Source organism: Centruroides vittatus, unplaced genomic scaffold (genome assembly GCF_030686945.1).
Source record: "Centruroides vittatus isolate TY-2023 unplaced genomic scaffold, ASM3068694v2 scaffold_1444, whole genome shotgun sequence".
Classification (NCBI taxonomy): Eukaryota; Metazoa; Arthropoda; class Arachnida; order Scorpiones; family Buthidae; genus Centruroides; species Centruroides vittatus.
In genome coordinates this window covers 2,422,008-2,443,113 of record NW_027122679.1, presented here as the reverse complement: position 1 = coordinate 2,443,113, position 21,106 = coordinate 2,422,008, and the positions used below count along the sequence as shown (strand labels likewise).

At 32.4% G+C, this 21,106-nt stretch overlaps 1 protein-coding gene across 1 annotated transcript in view; it reads right to left on the bottom strand.

Annotated features, from left to right (window-relative positions):
• The window catches only part of Sgf11 (SAGA associated factor 11kDa), a 53,640-nt gene that overhangs the window by 16,591 nt on the left and 15,943 nt on the right, over positions 1–21,106 (bottom strand). The gene's annotated exons all lie outside the window — the stretch shown is intronic.

The window sequence follows — 21,106 nt, the reverse complement described above, 5'->3', positions numbered from 1 at the left end:
CAACCAACTGCTGTCTTATCTACAAGGCAGTAATTGAAACAGCTATTCTGTATGCTATACCTGTTTAGTATGAGGCACTAAAAAACACTCATGTATGACGTAAACTTCTCTCCTTACAAAGAAGCTTCGCAATTAAAATATGTAAATCTTATAGGACGGCAGCCACTAATGCCCTCCTCGTCATGGCCAGAAAAACTCCCATATACATCCAATGAAACTACATGGCTTGGTTCTGGTCCCTCACTAAGACTGACTTTAATAACTGGACAGACAATAAGATACAGTGTTATATTACTAACAGCAGTCTTCCAGAAGGCTGTCTTGATCTTGTAAACCAAATCAAAGACTCTAAATCGGACAGAATCCCTGCAAAGAATGAATTCCAACAGCACCCAAGTAACACAAACAATTACGAAGTAAACGTGAACTTTGATAAAACCATGCATAATTGCACTAACTGGTATGTATATACTGATGGCTCAAAGAGCAAACACAGGACAGGGTCTAGTATTGTCATCCTCCATAAGAACGGTCACAAGACATACCAGGCACACCTTAAGTTGGAAGCCCACTGTACTGTAATTCAGGCCAAGCTAAAATGTTAAGGGCCACTTTACTGACAGTAAAGTGGCCCTTAACATTTTAAACTACCAAAAGAACTCATCTGTTCTAGCTGCTGAAGTGATAAAGGCTGCTCAAAACCTGGGAAGAAACTGTAACCTACAGTTTAGTTGGATCCCAGCTCACAAGGGCCACGAAGGTAATAAATTGGCCGACAAGTTGGTCAAGTCAGCCTGCACATTACCTTCAAAACTACCTACAAGAAGTTACATGCAATCTCCCTGAAACATCACTTACAACACATAGCCAATGATATGTGGCAGAAGGAGTGGGACTGTGCTGATACAGGAAGGATATGTCACATCATCATACCTTCCTTTGCGCATCTTAAAAAAGCCAAATACTTCAGCCCAGATGCAGAGGTGACCCAGTGCCTTACAGGACATGCAAACTTCGCATCATACCTGCACCGTTTTGGTAAGCAAATCGATAGCATCTGTGATTGTGATGGACAGAGTGAAGACGACACGCTACATTTTTTCTTCAGCTGCAACAAATACAACCAACAATGTGCTGAACTCTTCAAAGAATGTCTCCAAAGCAGCACTCAACTGCCCCCCCAATCCTGCTGACATTCTTGATAACAAAAAACTATCGACAAAAATGAAGAATTTCATACGCAACACAAAAAAACTCAGGCCCACAAATTCCATTAGCCAGCAAGATGGGTGACACAGCCGTATCTCACATCTGGATCAATGATAGACTGGCTGATATCATTTAAGGTAGGCCAGCCACACGCCCAATTTGTTCAACCCACGATTTGACTGTACTGTGCATATGCAAATTAGACCCACTGGGTTTATATCTACTAGGTTCTTCAATGTTTTTAATGTTAAATATTGTAATGTTTTATCTCTTTGCCAACCCAATCTACAGCACTAACCATGTAAATACATGACTTAGCCATATCAATAACCAATATTCATGTTTTGTTCTATATCTAACTTTATGTAATAATGCTCCACTCCTTTATCGAGTGTCAGTATTTGTATAAATTATATATATAAAGCAGTAATAAATTGCATACTTTGTAATTGTTAAAACATTGTGTCTGATACTCTCCTTTGCTGTACACACTCGCCTACATGCGCAAACTTGTCATGTTTGTTTTTATACTGTATCACTGTACATATTTTGTCTTGTAACTGTATTTTTACTTGTTCAACAATTACGATGCAGACGCCCAATGATCCGACACTGCCCTTCAATCTTTCTCTCCCTACTTACTATCACTTCCTCTTCTAATTTCAATTTCACCACTTCTAATTTCTTAGAGGTAAAGTCTGTGCACATACAGACAACCTCTCTACTCTTTTAATGTAATGTAATGTGTTGCATATTTGCAACACATAGTGCTTAATGTGTTAAGTTTATATAACAGAAGTTGAAATTTTATCCAGAGCTTTGGAGTAGGGGTCCCGATTACAGCTCGAATTCCACTCCAGGTGAATTTTCTGGATCCAACTCCGGGTGAACATTTAATTTTTAAGTGAAATTTTTCAAAATATTGTTTGAATAATGAACTCCTCTTATTGTTTTGTTTGTTTATAATCTGTTTCTATCATTTTATATAAATTTTATATAAACATCGTGACAACATGTCATGTCACACATCTCTGCTTGTCAGTCAATTTTTGGCTGCTAACGACATGGCCATCCTTAGCCCACCCTTGTACTCGCTAGGTTTGGCCCCTGCAGACTTTTTCCCATTTCCAAAGTTGAAAAGGTTTTTCAAACTGTTCAAACATTGTTTTTCAAACTGTAGATGAGATTCAACAAAATTTGCAGCAGCGGCCATGTGCCATCTCACAAAACGAGTTCCAGAAAGCATTCCAACAGTGAAAAAAACAATGCGAACAAGGCATTGCAAACAAGGGGAAGTACTTTGAAGGGGACAAATGTATAATATTGAAATCACAGTGATAAAGTTTGTATGACAAAAGTCTGGTCTTTTTTTGGACAGACTTCATAGAAAATAATTTTCATGAATTTTGGTAAGAATAGAATATGAGGTAGGTTCATGAGTGCCCGAGTGCACCAAGTGAATCAGAAAAATAATGCAACAATGATGACCTTTCAGATATCTGAAGTTAATGTTAATTGTAATTGTTCTCCATTTTCTTCCGCACATGTGCATACAAAGAAATTGAACATGCAGATTTTCCGTTGCACGAGTTGGTTATTCAATTCTGAATATTCCTTTTTTTGAAAATCATTGAAAAGCAATTAGAAAATCAGAGTTACTCCAATGACCGAAAAAAGGAGATTTGCTGCTCAAAAACAGCTTAGATGTTGTTACAGATGACAAGTCTTATTTACACTGGATGAATTAGTATGTGCAGGAAATAAACATGTTTTACTGTGAAAAAGAAAAAGGCATTACACTAGAAATATAGTTCAAATGTCACAGAGTTCCATATGAAGGTTTTGATGTTGATAGGCCTAGTTGTAAGGCCTTGCAGGGAGTTTTGGACCATCATTACACCATCTAAATTTTGCACTAAGATGGAAGTATATGCAGTAAAACCAGTCCAAAATGGAACCTTAATAAAACGGAAACTGGCCTAAAAGAAAAAATTCTCGGGAACACTAATTTTTTTTGTGTTAAAATAACCTGTTCAAAATGGAAACTACCAAAACAAGAAAAAATATTCATATTGTACCAGTCCAATTTATACAGGTTTCACTGTAGTATGAAGCAGAGTTTTGGAACTGGAGCCAGTCAGAGCTTCCCTTTTTTGCTGGAGCCATATATTCTATACAAAATTCCTGGCTCTTACTACAGATCTATTCTCTTTTTTCAAGCTTAAGTGTTAATTTTTTTAAAGCTATTCTCTAGAAAGTTGAGTTTTTCACTTTGCAAATATTTAGAAAATTTTGTGAATTACCAAAAATTCTCCGACAACTTATATTTCTGACGTACGACTGGAGGTATATTTCCGACATATCCTGCTTATTTTTCAGAATTAAACAAAATTTATATCAACTGTAATCAGTAATATCATAAAATGGACAATATTTTAGTAGTATTTAAATAATCATTAAATTGTTACAACATTAATTTTGTATGTTAAGTACTGTTATAACTTGGCTGACCATCTGCGCCATTTTGAATAGACAGTTTAGTTTTACTTTTCTAGCTGTTATATACATAACATAGAAAGTGTTGTAATTGTATAAAGTTTGAACCTCCAGGTTTTTGCAAATCTCGACATAGACCCAGTAAAAGTAAAAAACCCAGGAAAAAGTTCCATGAGCACATGCATGCATGTCTATTTTATTTAATGTCTCAGGATGAGGTAACGATTAAGAAACAAAATTTGGCATGGTAACTTGTCTATAAGGGGCATTGATGCTATTAAATTTTGGAGTACAGTACTCTAGAGCAGGGATGGGCAACCTTTTTCTATGTAAGGGTTGCATTTTAAGACTTTTGAACTGATGCAGGCTGCATACAAGAGAAAGAGGAAAAAAAAATGTCGGTAAATCAGAATTATTTATTCATATATAATTATAAATTAGATTAGGATTGGTTATACTTAATTTAGCTTCTGGAACTGATGTAAACGTAATATATTGGAAATATTTGGTTAAATATTCGTCACTGCTAGTTTTAAATTAGTTTCCATGTGTCTGTTAGCCGGTTTCTTGTTTTAATTTTTACTAAATTCATTGCGGGAAAAACTATTCACCTTCACATACATAAGTTATAAAAATAACGTTTGAATTTTTGCTGCGTACTTCCTTAAGCTGAGAAATTGATATATTTATTCACATTTTATGCATCGCGGGCCGCAAAATATATGAATGTGGGCCGCAGGTTGCCCATCCCTGCTCTAGAGGATAGGGAGACAGAGGGGGTCATATGTCGTATCTTCAGTGGGTCAAACTTGAAAATTTTGCTGATTATTAGCATTTTATAATTATTGCTGATTATTAGCACAATATTTTTATAGAACTCATCTCTATCCTCAAAATTAAGCCTTTTTTACCTTTCTATAATAATTCATAATATAAAAGCTATTTTTTAATAATATATCATAACAGATGGCACCATACACAATTTTAACTATAAATAACACTGATACCATCTCAAAGTTAAATGTAATGCAAACAAATACCATATGTACTTACACCAGCAGATATTTAATGGAATTACAAACATTTTCAGCAATATTAAGAAGCCTTTCTATGCTAGACGGGCAAATTCTCGGTGCTTGCTTAGCATGCGGTGTGCCTGATAAATCGGGCAACACCCGTTTCATGTCAGGGATTCGTGTGACAGTACAGAAATATTAATTTGAATAGCAATAAATTTGACAGATTTAATGAGTGCAGTGGCATACATAGGCTGTTGGTTGGCATTGGAGGCATTATGATCTTTCTAGCCTTGACAAAAGTAATGTTCAAGTTAATTGGTGTATTTGTTTTTTCCCACTGTCACAAGGGACAAGTATGTGAATAGGAGGAATAAGCCCTCTTGCAATTCACACAACAAGCAGCACTACATGTGGTACTTTTGTAATCCGAAAGACCGTATCTGGCATAAAGATTGGTGCCACGACATGATATTGTAGAATGGCCAAACTGTTGGCATTGATAACAGCATAGTGGATTCAGTATATACAGACAAACTGAATCAAGTATCCAACAATCACAAAAGAAGGCAATTTGGGTGTCGAATGTCAAAATGATGTTCTTTGTGGAACTGGCTATCCATTTCTATGAGTATTAATATGACAGACTGCCACTAAACCTCGAGCAGATAGTTTTTAGAATAGAAGCTTCTGGCTCGGAGAGGAGATTGTTTTCTGATTAAATTTGATAATTCAATCAGCGAGCACTAATAAATACAATATTAACCGAACACTTGGAGAGATGGAAGAAAGAAAAAGTCAAAGTCAATGTATCTGACAGATTGATCAAAATATTTAATAAAATACATGAAAAGTATCTTAAGTTCCAAGTTATTAATAATTTGATAAAATTAGTTCTTTGTTTTTTTCAGCATCTGTAGAAAGAATATTTTCACTCAAATTCCCTGTGGTCAAAAGAAGTCAGAATTAAAATATTGAAGCCATGAAAGCAACAGATTATTCCACATCAGTTCATGCAAAAGTTGACCGTCATGACTTATTTATTTTACAGACACAATAGGAAATGTTGCTGGACAATTCACTTCCTTCCCCAATTCAATTAAAAAAAAGACTCTTAAAACAATAATAATAATAAAACAAAAAAAATATACATGTAAAAAACAAATGCACATAAAAAATAAGGTAAAACAAACACATAAAATGAACAAATAAATTAAGAGAACATAGATCAACTGAAAAATCACACGTTAGAGTAGGTGTTTATATATATATATATATATATATATTTATTTATTTAAAATGTAATAAATCAAAATGTAAAAATTGTTTGACATTACAAATGCTTTGAGAAGAACAATAAATATAAGACCTAATAGAAAGAGCTAGCCTAAAAGAGGAGGTAAAAATGCAAGTTAGATTATGGGTTGAACATTGGGGAACCTGCAGAACATTGGGAAAATGAACAATTGAAATATTTAATGTAATCAGTAAGAGAGGGAAGTCCCAATCTAGACCTAGAAACATTAGGATTAGAGATAAACAAAAAGTTAGCAAGTTTGTTTAAAAGGAATATATTTTTTTAAATTGTTTAGATATTTTGGTGAAATAATATGGTGCAACCATTGCCCAAATTAGAAGGCAATAATCAAATTATTTATTGTTATGTGGTCACAATGCCAGGCTGCAATTTTTAATCGTATTTTTAATTTATTTAACAATAGAGTTGTGCCGATCATCTATTAACTGCTTTCGGGGAAACTTCTGAATTAAAATAAGTCTTAAGAATTCTTCAGGAGTGGTATTTACTCTTTGAAGTTTAATAGCAATATAATAAGATTTTTCCAATGTTAACCTTTAGGGCCTCCTGCCCTTAAGGTTAACATTTCATATCTTACATATCTGGTCTCAGATTTCATCTATCTAATTCTGTTCTCGGGATTAAGGAAAGACAGACAGACGACAGTGGAAATTTATAGGTCTATAATTTTTTTCAAATTGCAGCCCAATAATGTTTGGAAGTTAGCAAAGAAGAAGAAGCATAGTAATGATGCTGGGTTTTGACACTTTCATACAATGGATTCATTTTGCATCCATAGCATTTTACAAAATTTTCATTTTTGACTATTTTACGTTTCCACATTTTGAGTCTTTTGGAAAAGCCATTTACTTAAACACATGTATCTTGAAAAGTGAATGTGATACAGATACGCAGTTTGTTGCATTTTGTAGTTAAAAGGACAGTAAACAATATTTTATGGTTCATTTTTTGATTTGAACATTTTTTTCCTTCACTCTTGCCATGTCCAATCCCCAGGAACAACTATTCTCCACTGCAGAGATGACCTTTCTTTGTAGACTACTTCTCTGCACAAATATGTAAAATAGTCTAAAAAAATGTGTCTAAGGATAGTCTGAAGATGTGTCTAGTATTTGTAATGTAATTTTTACTTTATTAAATTATAATTTTCAACAGCCCTTTTTACAAAGAAATTTTTTGTACTGTTTTCAAATACAGTGGACCCTCGGTATACGTCTGCTTTAGAATACGTCCTGTTTGGACGAAACAAATTTTGCTCGATATACGACTTTTGTTCGGTATACAACTTAATTCAATTATATGTGCCATCTATGAACAAGCAGCACTATCAGTGTACTAGACCAGACTAGACGTTCGCGGTCCCACGGTTTATAACTTTGTTAAATTTCTTCTGATTTTAATTTGTAAGTAAAATTTTATTGTTTTTATTAATCATGAATTGCAAAAAGGCAAATGAAAAGCAACAGAAAACTAAAAAACAACTAGAATCACAATGGAACTGAAAAAAGAGATCGTTGAGAAATATGAAGGTGGCATGCGTGTCGAGATTTAATTGTTGCATACCGTATTCCGAGAACGACGATATCGACAATCGTAAAAAATAAAGACGACATTAAATCTGCTAACGTTGCGAAAGGGGTTAAATCAATTTCTAAACAGATTATTAGTATTAAGGAGAGTTTGATTTGATTTGATTTTGATTTAATGATTTAAATAATATAATAAAATACACTGTAATAACTTTAAAAATCTATAATAAAATTTAATTTTTATTAATGTGCTCAAACAGTGTTTAAATTATTTTACAACCCCATTAATATACCATATCAAGAGGGGTTTTTTTACATGAGAACGGATTAATCATTTTTACACTACTTCTTATGGGAAAGGTTGGTTTGGTATACGTCCTATTCGGTATAAGTCCAAACATCAGGAACGGATTAAGGTCGTATACCGAGGTTCCACTGTATTCAAACTTGAAGAGCTCAGAACAGAGAAAAGTCAAATTGAAGTTTTGGTGTGCTACCTGTATGAAGCACATGGCCTGTTTGATCTCAATTTACAGGTCAATTTACAATTTATGCCACTAACTCCATCTTTTTTAATGATTCTACATCAATTACTGAACCATTGAATATGCTGTTAATCTTATCCATCACAAACAGTGGTGATATTCGAAATATTTAACAAGTGGTTCGCTAGCAGAAAATTTTCCCCTGACAATCACCGACAAATGAAATGGAAGTTTTGAATAGAAATAAATACAATACCTTTTCTTGCAACCGTATATCTAACAATCAGTGGACAGGTACCGTTAACGTAACGAGGCATGGGTGAAGGGCAGGTAACGTTACTATTTTAGGGCTGTCGTCAACCTTTTTTTTTTTTAGGCAGGGGTAATCTTTACCGCAAAATGGCGCTTCTGGAAATACACGTGTCATCATCTCTCGAGATACATTATACTTTTTCTTTTGCTGTCCATAGCCCCGACACATGTTCGACAGCCATCTTGTATTATCTCGCGCGCATGGCATTCTGGGATCTCTCTTATCACTGGATCTACTTTCAAGAACTCTCTTGAATCGATCGCGATTAAACCTCGATTGAAACGGTCGAGAGAGATCACAACAAGACATACTCCCTGGCCTTGCTCACAATCTAGATTGAAATGCTCGGTACGAACGGGGTATAAGGATCTAGTTTAGTAGTATTACAGAGTATAATACGCATATTTTAATATATTTTTTAAAAAAAACAAACCCACTGAGAAATGTTCCGTGTGTTTAACAAGGTTCAGAAAACTGAAAATTTTAACAACGGGTTCGGCCGAACCTGTGCGAACCCGCCGAATATCACCACTGATCACAATCACATCCAGCCATCTGTAAGTATTTTTCGAAATATCACCATCTAATTTCTCCTTAACTAACAAGGGGAAAGCACGACCTGGGAAATTCACTTTGGGATGAGACTTGGTATATAGGTAGTACTCCTTTACGATGTTCAATCCTCAAAACAAGAAAGCGCAATGGCCAGCCAATTTTAAGAAAAAGGCCTTTAAAAATTCGAGCTCAGCTTATGTACTAATAAGTTTCGCTAGGTCAGCAGCTGCTGAGCAGCTCAGTCGACATCGTTCTTGGCTACTACCAAGTCGTTCAGGGTTCAAATCTCAGTCTCAATTAGTATATATTTTTTTTTCTTTCTAAAAATTTTTTAAAGTAAGTATTTTGAATATACAGTCAAACCTGTTTTTATGCGCTCTTTTTATGTGCGATTTTTATTTGTGCGATTTTTTTAATGCGAATTTTTAATTTGTGCGGTATAGTTGGCGACTAGTCTCGTGCGATTCGTCATGTCTCACGTTGACTTATTATAGCTAAATAAACTTATTATAGCATAAATGCACTTATTATAGTAATATTATTGCATGAATATGCGAAAAATGAAATAATTTACTTTTTAAGTCAACAAAACACCACCTGGACAAAAATATGTAAAACAGACGATAGACCAGACGATGCAGTCAAGTGCTGACATCTGTTGTCAATAAATTCTATTTCGTACGGTTTTGAGTTATTTTCTATGTGAGACTTTTTTTATGCGGTCCCTGTTGACCGCATAAAAAAATTATTTTTTTAATTGTGTTGCGAAAACTATTATTTACAGCCATTCGTGAAGTTTCGTGAGATTTTTTTTAATGCGTTTTTTTTAATGCGGTCCCTATCCCCCGCATAAAAACAGGTTTGACTGTATATAAATATTAAAATTTTATTATAATAAATAATTTCATTTAAAAAAATGTTTAACACATATTACATATAATTTTAATTATAATAATACAAAATAATAAGTGTATTAATAATCATCATCATCAACTGTTGGTAAACTGATAGTATCTTCATTCACAGACATTTTACTGTAAAATATTGAAACTATTTGTATTATGGTGTGATATATTACGGAACACTATGATCTCTTCGAAATCCAAAAGTAAACTGACACTCCAAATATCAAGTCAGTCCATAAGTCCATGCGCATTTTTATGACCTTGAGAAAAATCTTGTTTTGCTGTTGAAAATGTCAGTCTAATGTGATACTTTTCACACTGAAGTGTTAAATTGGATCTCATTTATATAATGCTGTTGGAGTTGGAAACATTTTAGTTGTCCATTTTTGTTAAAATGGAAGTAAAGGATGAATATAAAAGACATGTTTTATACTTTTTATTTTTAAGTGGTGAGAATTAATAATAGTAGTAACCTTCGAAAAATTTGATACAATAGAATAATAAATGAAAACTGTTGTTTCATAACTAATTATTTATAACTATTATTAATTATTTTGTATTATTATAATTAAAATTATATGCAATATGTGTTAAACATTTTTTTAAATGAAATTATTTATTATAATAAAATTTTAATATTTATATATATTCAAAATACTTACTTTAAAAAATTTTTAGAAAGAAAAAAAAAATATACTAATTGAGACCGAGATTTGAACCCTGAACGACTTGGTAGTAGCCAAGAACGATGTCGACTGAGCTGCTCAGCAGCTGCTGACCTAGCGAAACTTATTAGTACATAAGCTGAGCTCGAATTTTTAAAGGCCTTTTTCTTAAAATTGGCTGGCCATTGCGCTTTCTTGTTTTGAGGATTGAACATCGTAAAGGAGTACTACCTATATACCAAGTCTCATCCCAAAGTGAATTTCCCAGGTCGTGCCCTCCCCTTGTAAGTATGCACACTTTTGTAACTTAGATTATTGAAATTTCTATTTGTTTAGACTATGTTACCCAAAACATTTTGACCTTACAATCCGTAAAACTGTTATAAAACAAAAACATATCTTTGTTAATATTAAATGCTCTATTTGAACCTCATGCTTTCTTTATAACATGAACTATAATTTCATACTCTGCATTTTCAAAAATTTTATAATTTTATTAGTTAAAATTCTGTACTATGTTGCATGTGCAGATAACCCAAACATGTATAATCTATCTAACAGAATCTCCTCTGTCTCAGAGGGATGAATTTCGTCTCATTTTGTATCATTAATCTCTGAAAGAAGAGACAAAAGATAAGTGACCAGAATATAGCCCATGGTTGGACCTAAATAATTTCTTTAATGTTGGAATCCTAACAAAGTTCTAACTAAAACTTTAGCCCTTATTAATACAGAAGAAAAGCGTAACTCAGCTGATGTAAAGAAAGTGTAACTTATGTAACTTTGATATGGAGCAATTACAATTTATTAGTGCCAGCATAGATAATGTGCTAAGTATGACACATGCCGCAGAACTTCAAAATATAGACAAAATAAAAAAACATGTTCAAAAGATAATTTTCTCAAACTAGAAGAAAATGGAAATGAGGAAAATGTATTTGTAACTGAAACTGAAAGAAAGAAGAAAATTCCGAAACAGGATGAAAATCCCCAACTTATTCTCCCATATTAGCTTCAGCAGTCATCTCATATTAGACTCGTGCAATGCGTTACCCATATATTACAGCTAGCAGTTTGTGATGAATTAAAACAATTATATTGCATGTTTACTGAGTAAAATTTAGCTCTTATGGAAAACTCAAAATAAAAAGTATGATAATCTTAACAAAAAACCAATACCAAACTGTACCAATTTCAGACAATGAAACATGGCGGGGATTCGCATTCTGAATGATAGAGCAACTTCTGATTTCGCACAATTTCCGCAGTTTGGAAAAGTAGACCCTACATCTAGTGTTGCCAATTTAGCGAAAAAGTCGCTAAATTTGGCGAGTTTTTGCTTTAGTTGGCGCCTCTTTTTTTGAAATTTAGCGATGGAGATTTTTCTAGAGTTTTTTAAAGTAAATTTAGCTACATTTTAGAGATTTTTCACAAAATAAAAAAATCTCATAAAACTATTAAAATTTAATAAATTTCTTCATTTATATTATCTTTAATGTGCAATAATTACGTGCATGAGTCGCAAATCTTATTTTTAATAAGTGGCAACACTAATCAGAGCTCAAGTTTTCGTATCATGACCAAATATGGTAAACATTTGTAAAGGGGACGGAGCTTAATGGACATTATCGTCGCGACTGGCAGTAGCAGGTCCAATCCCGATTCAAATAGTTTGTCAATTTTCATAAAGTTTGATAGTCATCGTTGTTACATTCAAAATTTGGGAATCCTTATAAGTTACCCATTCCGCATCGTGAGTAACCAAGTGCTGTAATATAGTGTCATTTTGTGATATTATTATTTGCTATTATTTATTGGTATTGCAATTTATTATTTATTACCCTGTTATCAGTGAAAATGCCAAATGAAAGAAAATAACACTCAAAAATTTTGAACAGAATGGCTACGTGACGATAGGTATAAAAACTGGTTGCAGGAAATAGAAGGAGAAAATACAAAGTGTCGCTGTAAATATTGTAACTGCATTTTGATAGCAAAAGTAAGTGATTTAGAAAAGCATAGGAAAACTGAAAAACATATAAAAGCCGAGCCATTGTTTAGTATTCAGCGGAGTGCAAATATTCTTCCATTTATGAAAAGTTCAAATGTTCAAAGAACAGAGGGAAATACGGCACTTTTTGTAGCAGAAAGTTGTCCTGTAAGTCATGTAGACAAACTAACTAAATTCTGTACAACAAATTTTTCAGATAGCAAAAGTTGTAATGATCTGACTCTTGGACGAACAAAATGCTCAGCCATAATTTCAAATGTTTTAGCACCACATTTTAAAGAAAATTTAATAGTTGATATAGGTGATAGCAACTATAGTTTACTAATTGACAAAAGTAATGACATTTCAATTTCCAAGCTTTTGGGTATTGTAATTAGATATCACTCTCAAAATAAAAAATGCATAACTACAACTTTTTTAGATTTAGTACCACTTAAAGAGTGCAATTCCGATGCAATTTGTGAAGCAATTAAATTTTCCTTGAGAAATAATGCCTTGGATTTGCATAAACCCGTTGCGATTGGAACAGATAACGCTTCTGTAATGATGGGATTCAATAATGGTGTATATGCTAAACTCAAAGCCGAAGTACCTGCTTTGATTCTGGTACGTTGCCTCTGTCATTCATTACAATTAGCTATTTCCCATGCTACAAAAGAAGGCCTTCCAAGAAATATAGAATTTCTTATTAAAGAAACATTTAATTGGTTTTCTCATTCTACGATTAGACAATCCAAATACAAGGAACTCTATTCTTTGATGAATGATAGAAATGAACCATTGAAATTAGTACAAAGTACTGAGACTCGTTGGATGTCAATTCAGACCGCTATTGATAGAATTTTGAAACAATGGAATGATTTAAAGGCAAATTTTAATTTGGCCAGAACAAACGAAAGATGTTATACGGCAGAAATTTTGTTCTCAATGTTTGATGATCAAAGAAATTTCTTATTTCTTTTATTTCTTAAACCTGTACTTGATGAAGTTCAGACATTAAATAAAATATTTGAATCTGAGAATAATGATCCTACGAAGTTGCTACAGGACTTGCTAAATTTAATAAAATCTTGTTGTTCTAAGATTGTTGTTCCAGGAACAAAAATAACAAATGATGTAGTGACTGAAAACCATTTAGCACTCAATCCATATTTGGGTTATCAGTTTGAAACTGAAATAAACAATTCTGCACTGTTAGATAAAGAAAAGAAAAATATTCGTAGTCGCTGCATTGCCTTCCTTTTGTCTCTAATAAAACAACTTCGGCAAAGGTTACCTGACAATATATCAATGTTGAAAACAATGACGTCACTAAGTATTGACCATTGTCTCAACCCAATTAAAAGTGATATAATAAACCTTGCGAAAATGTTTTTCACCGATGATGCCGTATTAACTCGCATTGACTTTCAATGGAGGAAAATCCATACAATCCAGTGGAAAGAAACTTCCAGCACGATAAACCTGTGGATGGAGGTAGCTCAATACCGAGATGCTGCCAGAGAAAATCCCTTTCAAGACTTAGTCAATTTTGTTTTAAAAATTCTTTTATTACCTCACTCAAACGCAGAAGTAGAGCGTTTATTTAGCCAGATGAATATTGTTAAGACCAAACTGTGGAATAGATTGAATATTATTTCACTCAGTAGCATATTAACGATTAGATGTGGTTTGAAAAGATTAGGGAAATGCAGCTATGATTAAGAATTGCCAGCAAATGTCATTCGAAAAATAGGCACTTTAAAATCATATCAACATTTACAGTTTGAAGCAGGACCATCTTTTGAACACAATGAAGAAATTGAAGAAGTAATGGAATTTAGCGACAAATGGACTTTTTGAATAAAGTTAAAAATAGATTAATTAAAGGTAGGTTTTTATTTTTTGTTTAGCTATTTTTTTAGAGAATTTTGAAAAATTTTTTAGCTATTTTTAAAGAGTTTTTTGTTTGCTTTTAGCTACTTTTATTTTTTTCAGTTGGCAACCCTACCTACATCACTGGTCAACATGATTTTTGGGACACAGAAGAGAGAAACTGTGTCTAATAGAACTTTTTGTACTGATTTCAAATATGGGATTGAAATTTTTCTATCACCCTCTGATTTTCCGTAATCATCTCATTTCCTGTTTTTGCTGTCACACTCAAAATTCAATTCAAATTTTATTTTTTGACTTTAGCATTGAATGTATATGACATCTCTTTTTATCCACTTCTTTTTCAAAATCATCCTCTTTGCTACCATTGCATGATATTAAGTAAACAGTTTGTTCTGTTTATGTAAGTCTTTGTTTTCTTCAAAGACTTTTGTTTCTTTTTCTCCTGTTTCAACAATATTTTGCAATATTTATATATTTTTCTCCTGTTGCAACAATATTTTGACTTTTGTTTCTTTTTCTCCTGTTTCAACAATGTTGCAATTGTTTTTAAACCTTCTTTAGCAAGTATTAATTGCTGAGAAGTTAGCAAAGTGCAGTACTTAGCATCAGCATAAATTGCACCTAGGAATATGTCATTTCAAAATAACTTTTCTTTTTTTATCTGTTGTATTTTTTTTGTGTTACAGCTTTTTAATGCTTCTTTTAAAAGATAGTAATAGATATCATTCTTTTAAGAATTCTTCAGAAGTGATATTTACTCTTTGAAGTTTAATAGCAATATAATAAGATTTTTCCAAAGTTTCTTCCAGGTGTTTTAAAGAATACACTGGGGAACAAAATAAAAGCTTTTTTTTTTGGCACACAAATGAAAATACCTGATCCTAATAGAATTTTTTATGCTGTTTTCAAATATATAAACAGTTTTTCTCCAGGTCTGGTTTTTTTTTGTGACAGCCAGTTTAAATGTAAAATATGTTTATTTAGACAACATGAACACACTCATTTATTTATCTTGTCTAAAATGGCAAGATGTGGAGCTTTTGCTATGTTCAGCATTTGGAGAATCCGTCTCGAGTGTCCAATCAGAGCCAGTGGAATTCGAGAGTGCTTGCTGATTACTAGCAAGCACTCTCGAATTCCACTGGCTCTGATACCTCTTTTCCATGATAGAGACGTCTTGATGGAATCTCCCTCCGTGTTCGTCACTGACAGCACCAAGATTGTTGGGGAAGAAATCCAGGTGGGAATCCAAGAAATGCATTCTTAGGGACATATTACATCCCATATCTTTGTAAGATTGTAAGAGCCCACTCACAATTCTGCAGTAATTTGTGATTATCCAAGAAATTTTGTCCAACATCTTCGAATGATTTCCATGCTGACTTTTCAACTGCGCTTAACAACCTTTCAAATTTATCATCTTTAATTAAAGTTCTTATTTGTGGGCCCACGGAAACTCCGACTTTGATTTAGCATTACTTATACAAGGAAATTCCTCCTTCAAATAATAAAATCCAGCATTGTTTACATTCATTGCCTTGACAAAGTTTTTGAAAAGTCCTAACTTTATATGAAGTGGAGATAGAAGAATTATGTCAGCATTGACTAATGAGGCATGAACAATATTTTTATGGCCATTTTTTTATTCCTATAAACATTTCATTCTTTGGCCATTCCTTCTTGAGGTAATGATTTTTCTTATATCTGCTGTTCCACTCACACAAGAAACAACAGAATTTAATATAGCCAAGCTGCAAACCCATTAATAATGCAATGACTTAAATCACAACATATGATCCAATTGTACTTGTGATAATGAATTTTTTCAAGTAAGAGTTTCATAATTTCATAGGTTTCTTTCATTTTAGTTGAATAAACTAATGGCACAGAAGGAAATTTGTTTCCATTGTGTAAAAGCACAGTCTTAAGATTAATCTTATACGAATCAATGAAAAGTCTCCATTCCATGGTATGTTTATGATCAAGTGCATCCATCACAGCACTAATATTATTGCAATAAATTAAACCACATTCTTCAGAATAGTAGTTTTATAAATCTTGTTGACGATTATGAAAGAAACACGCCTTAGTTGTCTGATGAAGTAAATTCCAATCTTTTCGTCGAGAAGTTAGAAGTTCAGCCTGTCTTTTAGACACATTCAGATCCCTAACAAGGTCATTTAGTTCACTTCGAGTTAATAAATGAGGTTCACAAGTAGAGTTCTTTGTTTGTTTTTGCAGTGAAAAAATTGTCTCATGGTACATTTTGGCACTAATTGTTGTTTTTTTTTTTTTTGTGAAAATGTTAATAATGTTTTCTCCAACCCAAAACCTTCTGAAACTTTATCCTTAACTTTCCTAACATATCAATACACCTAAAGGTGAGTCAATAGTGGTAGCTACACATCTCTGCCACCACAGATGTGTGCTACCGTTTGTAGGCATTTGGGAATAACTGTGAAAGAAAAAGATAACGACACCCGTTATTGTTGATAGTATCACGATGGCAAGATCTATAATTTTAAAATATGCATTTCTGGAGACAGAAGCTTAAAGAAGAGTCCCAATTATAAGATTTAACCACGAAATGAACTGTCTTGACAAGAGAACATTCAAAGTAGCCACAAAAAAAATTAGAATTCTGGCTATCATTTGAAAAAAGTTCATGACACTTACCTACCTCACCATGTGCATTAACATGCACTTTCGCAACTTCTAAACTTTCATTTATAAAACCACATAATGGACACCAAAACAAAACTGAACCACGTTGCACTCCACCATAAAATATTACTACGAGCAGTCATTTGTGGTATCTGATGGAATGCACTCTAGCTGAAATATAGGAACACATTCTGCAGGAATTTTTAATGGATGCCACGCATGCAGTATGTGCGTGCAAAAATAAAAAAAAAATAAAAAAAAAACACCCTAAATCAGGTATGGCCAACAGTTTTTGCCCCCGGGCCAAATTAAAAACTTTTTTCACGGGCCAAACGAAATATTGAAGGAATAGGCAGGGCAGTGCCTATTCCTATTTCCTGCCTTGAATTACTGTCTAACATATTAATATTTATCATAAAATAATGTATCATTTATCATTTTTTTATATTCTGGCACTATCACACAGACGAGTACAAAAGTTGTAAATCTCTATAATGGAATTTTTTTTAAAAATAAAGTATTGCGAATCCATTTGACCAATTATTGGAAGTTAAGTTCCTAATATTGAAAGACTAATCGTGGGCCACATAAATTCATTAAACAGCGGGCCATATGTTGGCCATGCCTGCCCTAAACGCTGTATAGACGACGTGATTTTCCCAGTTTATCACCAATTAAAATCTTGTTTGTTTTTAACATTTCTACTAATGCAAAGTTTGAGCTGCTTTGTTCTATAAGTTCTGGCATTTTCTTCACCTTTTTCCTTCGTAATGCTATTCTACAGTTATCTCCTTCTTGCATCGGTCTTCATTTAATAATACCCCTAATTTTATCCATTGCTTCTTCAGTTCTTATGTGTATTTTAAATGATGTTATACTTTTTGATTTTATTGCTGGTTATTGGTGCTCTTTCACGATCATTGCTGTTCCTAAAAAGGATCATTATTCTTTTCATCTAATTTCCATTTCCTCTGCCGTGTTAAAGATTTTTGAATATCACTTATATGACTGTAGAAGTGTTTTTCAACTGCCGGTCTATGAAAAAATTTCACTGGTCTGCAGAAAAATATTTGATCGTACTGGCACAGTTGATTATGGGTGACATTTAAATAGTAATGTAAAGTTACTGTATGTACTATACTTCATTGTCACGTACAGTAACTATAGAGAAGTGTAATAAATAAGCATAATTCACTGTTGCTCATAATTACTGGTCCGTGTAAAATTGTCCATAATTTTACTCATCCATGAGAAAAAAGACGAGAAACATTTATCTATGGTATCCTGCCATATCAAGCACTGATCTACTGTAATTAATTTACTTACTACTCAACATTCAATTTTAACTAATTTTGAACATAGGAAAACGTACTTATACCATATAGTAAAGCATACAATTCTATCGTCTCTCCTGTTTTCCTCGAGATTCTTTTGGACCATTTCAAAGTCCGTCCAGCCCTGATTACATGGTTTAATTATAATTTTTGACTTTGATACTTCAGAATTAAATTAGGTGAAAAATCACTGATTGAGAAATCTGATATCTGAGGCTTATCTTGGGGCTCTATTCTTAGTAACGTGCTTTTTAATGCCTACTTAGATTATACCAACCCTGAATTTATCCACTATTGCATTTGCAGATAACATCAATTCTGATCCTTCAATTCTAGCAGATGATCTCTCCATGCTATGTTCACTGATAGAATCATACAACATGAAAGTTAACTTGGATAAATCAGTTGCCATATGCTTGTTAATCTGAAGCACTGCCCTGCCTATTCCTTCAATTGAAGGACATGGTATCAATTATGTCCACTCTGTTAATAATCTTGACCATTATTTTTGACAAAAAGCTTCCTGATAACTGTACAGTGAAGCTCTTTACACCTTGTCTCTTAACCATTTTTTATTGGTTTTAAAGCTTTTGTTTTTACTCCTTTTTTTCTACATTTTAAAAATTTTTATTTTACAGTTTTACTTCATATTTTTAACAGTTAGTTATTCAAGTAGTTGCCATTAGTTATATTTGTTTTACCATTATGCATAATAAGGACTGAAGAGGGGCATTGACCCGAAATGCACACTCTTTGTAAAAGATAAAAAATAAAAAGTCATTTTTTCTAACAAGGAGAGTGTTCCTATGTGATAAGTTCTCAATAGCAATTTTATGCTTGGTTCTAAGAAACATACAACCAATTAAGAGAACAGAAAGCAATCAAGTATTAAGCAGCTTATTTTTAAGTATCATATTGAATCTCTTACTAAAAAAATTTGCACCAATTTCCAGCCATTTTTATTTTTGAAAATTTTCAATCCATAGTCAATTATTGCATGCCATTTGGTCTAGAGCAGTACCTTCCCTTTTATATAGGGTTTCCTTAGAGCTTAATAAAAGATTTCTCTCTTTCAACAAGTTGTACTGTACATTCCAAACAAAGTAATTACCAGATGTAGACTTGGACTTCCTGATCTCTCTCTACGTTTCTTACTTTAAAATACTTATAAAAGAAAATACAATTAATGACTTCTTCTTTTCTATAATTTTCTTCTACATTTTTTTAAGTTGAACAACTAGAAATAGCTCCTGTATCTATGTCCCTAATTTTCCACATAGTAATTCTAGACATTTGTTTTTTTTTTTACCATGTCATAAGCACCTAGTCTCCCTTAGAGAAGTATCTTCTTGATTTTAGAAAGTATAAAAGTTTGTATAAAAATCATATGCATGATGCATTAGTATTTCTGGTGATTCACTTAATTTTTTTTAAATGAAATTTTTGTCTATTTTAGTCTTATTTATTATATCTTTATCACATATGTTTTCAACTTTTATGTATTTTATGACATTATTTTAACAATACCCATTTTATAACTTTCTTAATTTTTGTTTGTCGTCGTCTTTGTTATTTTGCATTTTTGGAGGTGCGTTTATTGTATGAAAGAAGTCATCTATTGCTCTAGAACGTTACTCAAGCTTGTAAAGTTGAAAGTAATAATATGTCATCTGCATGTCCTGAAATATCACGTCGATCTGATTGCATTTGGACCAGTAAATCTCTCTACACAGCATTGAATAATAGTATTTTAATTATGATAAATTGGCATATGCAATTGTATCAAATATATTCTTTTATATTAAGAATGATCAAAGTTTAGCATGATATTTTGCTGTGTATGTTTTTAACAATTATTTATTTATTTATTTTAAATATATGCATTACTTTAAAATTTCAAATGGCTTTTGGCTTCATCCTAAATTTTAGTAACCCCTTTAGTTTAAGCTCTTGTCCAGGCTGAATCTAAAGTTGATTTATTTACCAATAAACTTAAAAATAGAGGATTAATAAAGTATTGTGACATATGCAATTTATGTTCTATATTATTACCTAACAATAAAAATAACACAACAGCATTCAATTGGCATACAATTTAGTAGTAACATCAAATAATTGTCCCATTTGTGTCTGCTTTGGTCCTATTTCTTGAGTAACAGGATGAATCCATTACTTCATGTAATACTTATTGAAAAAAATTGAGAAAAAATGTCTTGCAACTAACTGTATACAGAAGGGGATTTCAAAAAGTAAAGTTTGATTTTTAAAAGTTAAATTAAAGTAAAAATGTAAAACTTTTATTTTTATGTAACTGAAATAGTGCAGCACGAACTTACACAATTTAATTTTTAAAAATCTGGTATTACATTTGAAATATCATATATAAAGATATAAAAATTTCATTTCAAATGAGTGGCTCCTTTATAATCATCTCTATATTAAAAAAAAATGTCACAAAAGCAATAATAATAAAATGTTAAGAAGTATTTACCGAATTAAACTAAATCACACAATATATTTTTCTGATGTACAATTAATTCATATAATTGCAAAATTATATGTAAAGACAAAAATAAAAAAATACAGTAGTGCACATGTATGCCCCGGTGGAAAAATACTTCAATTTTTAAACAGAAATGAGTGAAATTTGAGAATTTTTGGTACTGGAAAGTGTTTAAATTGTCAATCTCAAACAAGTATTTGGTCCAGATCGACAGCTCCGAGCATA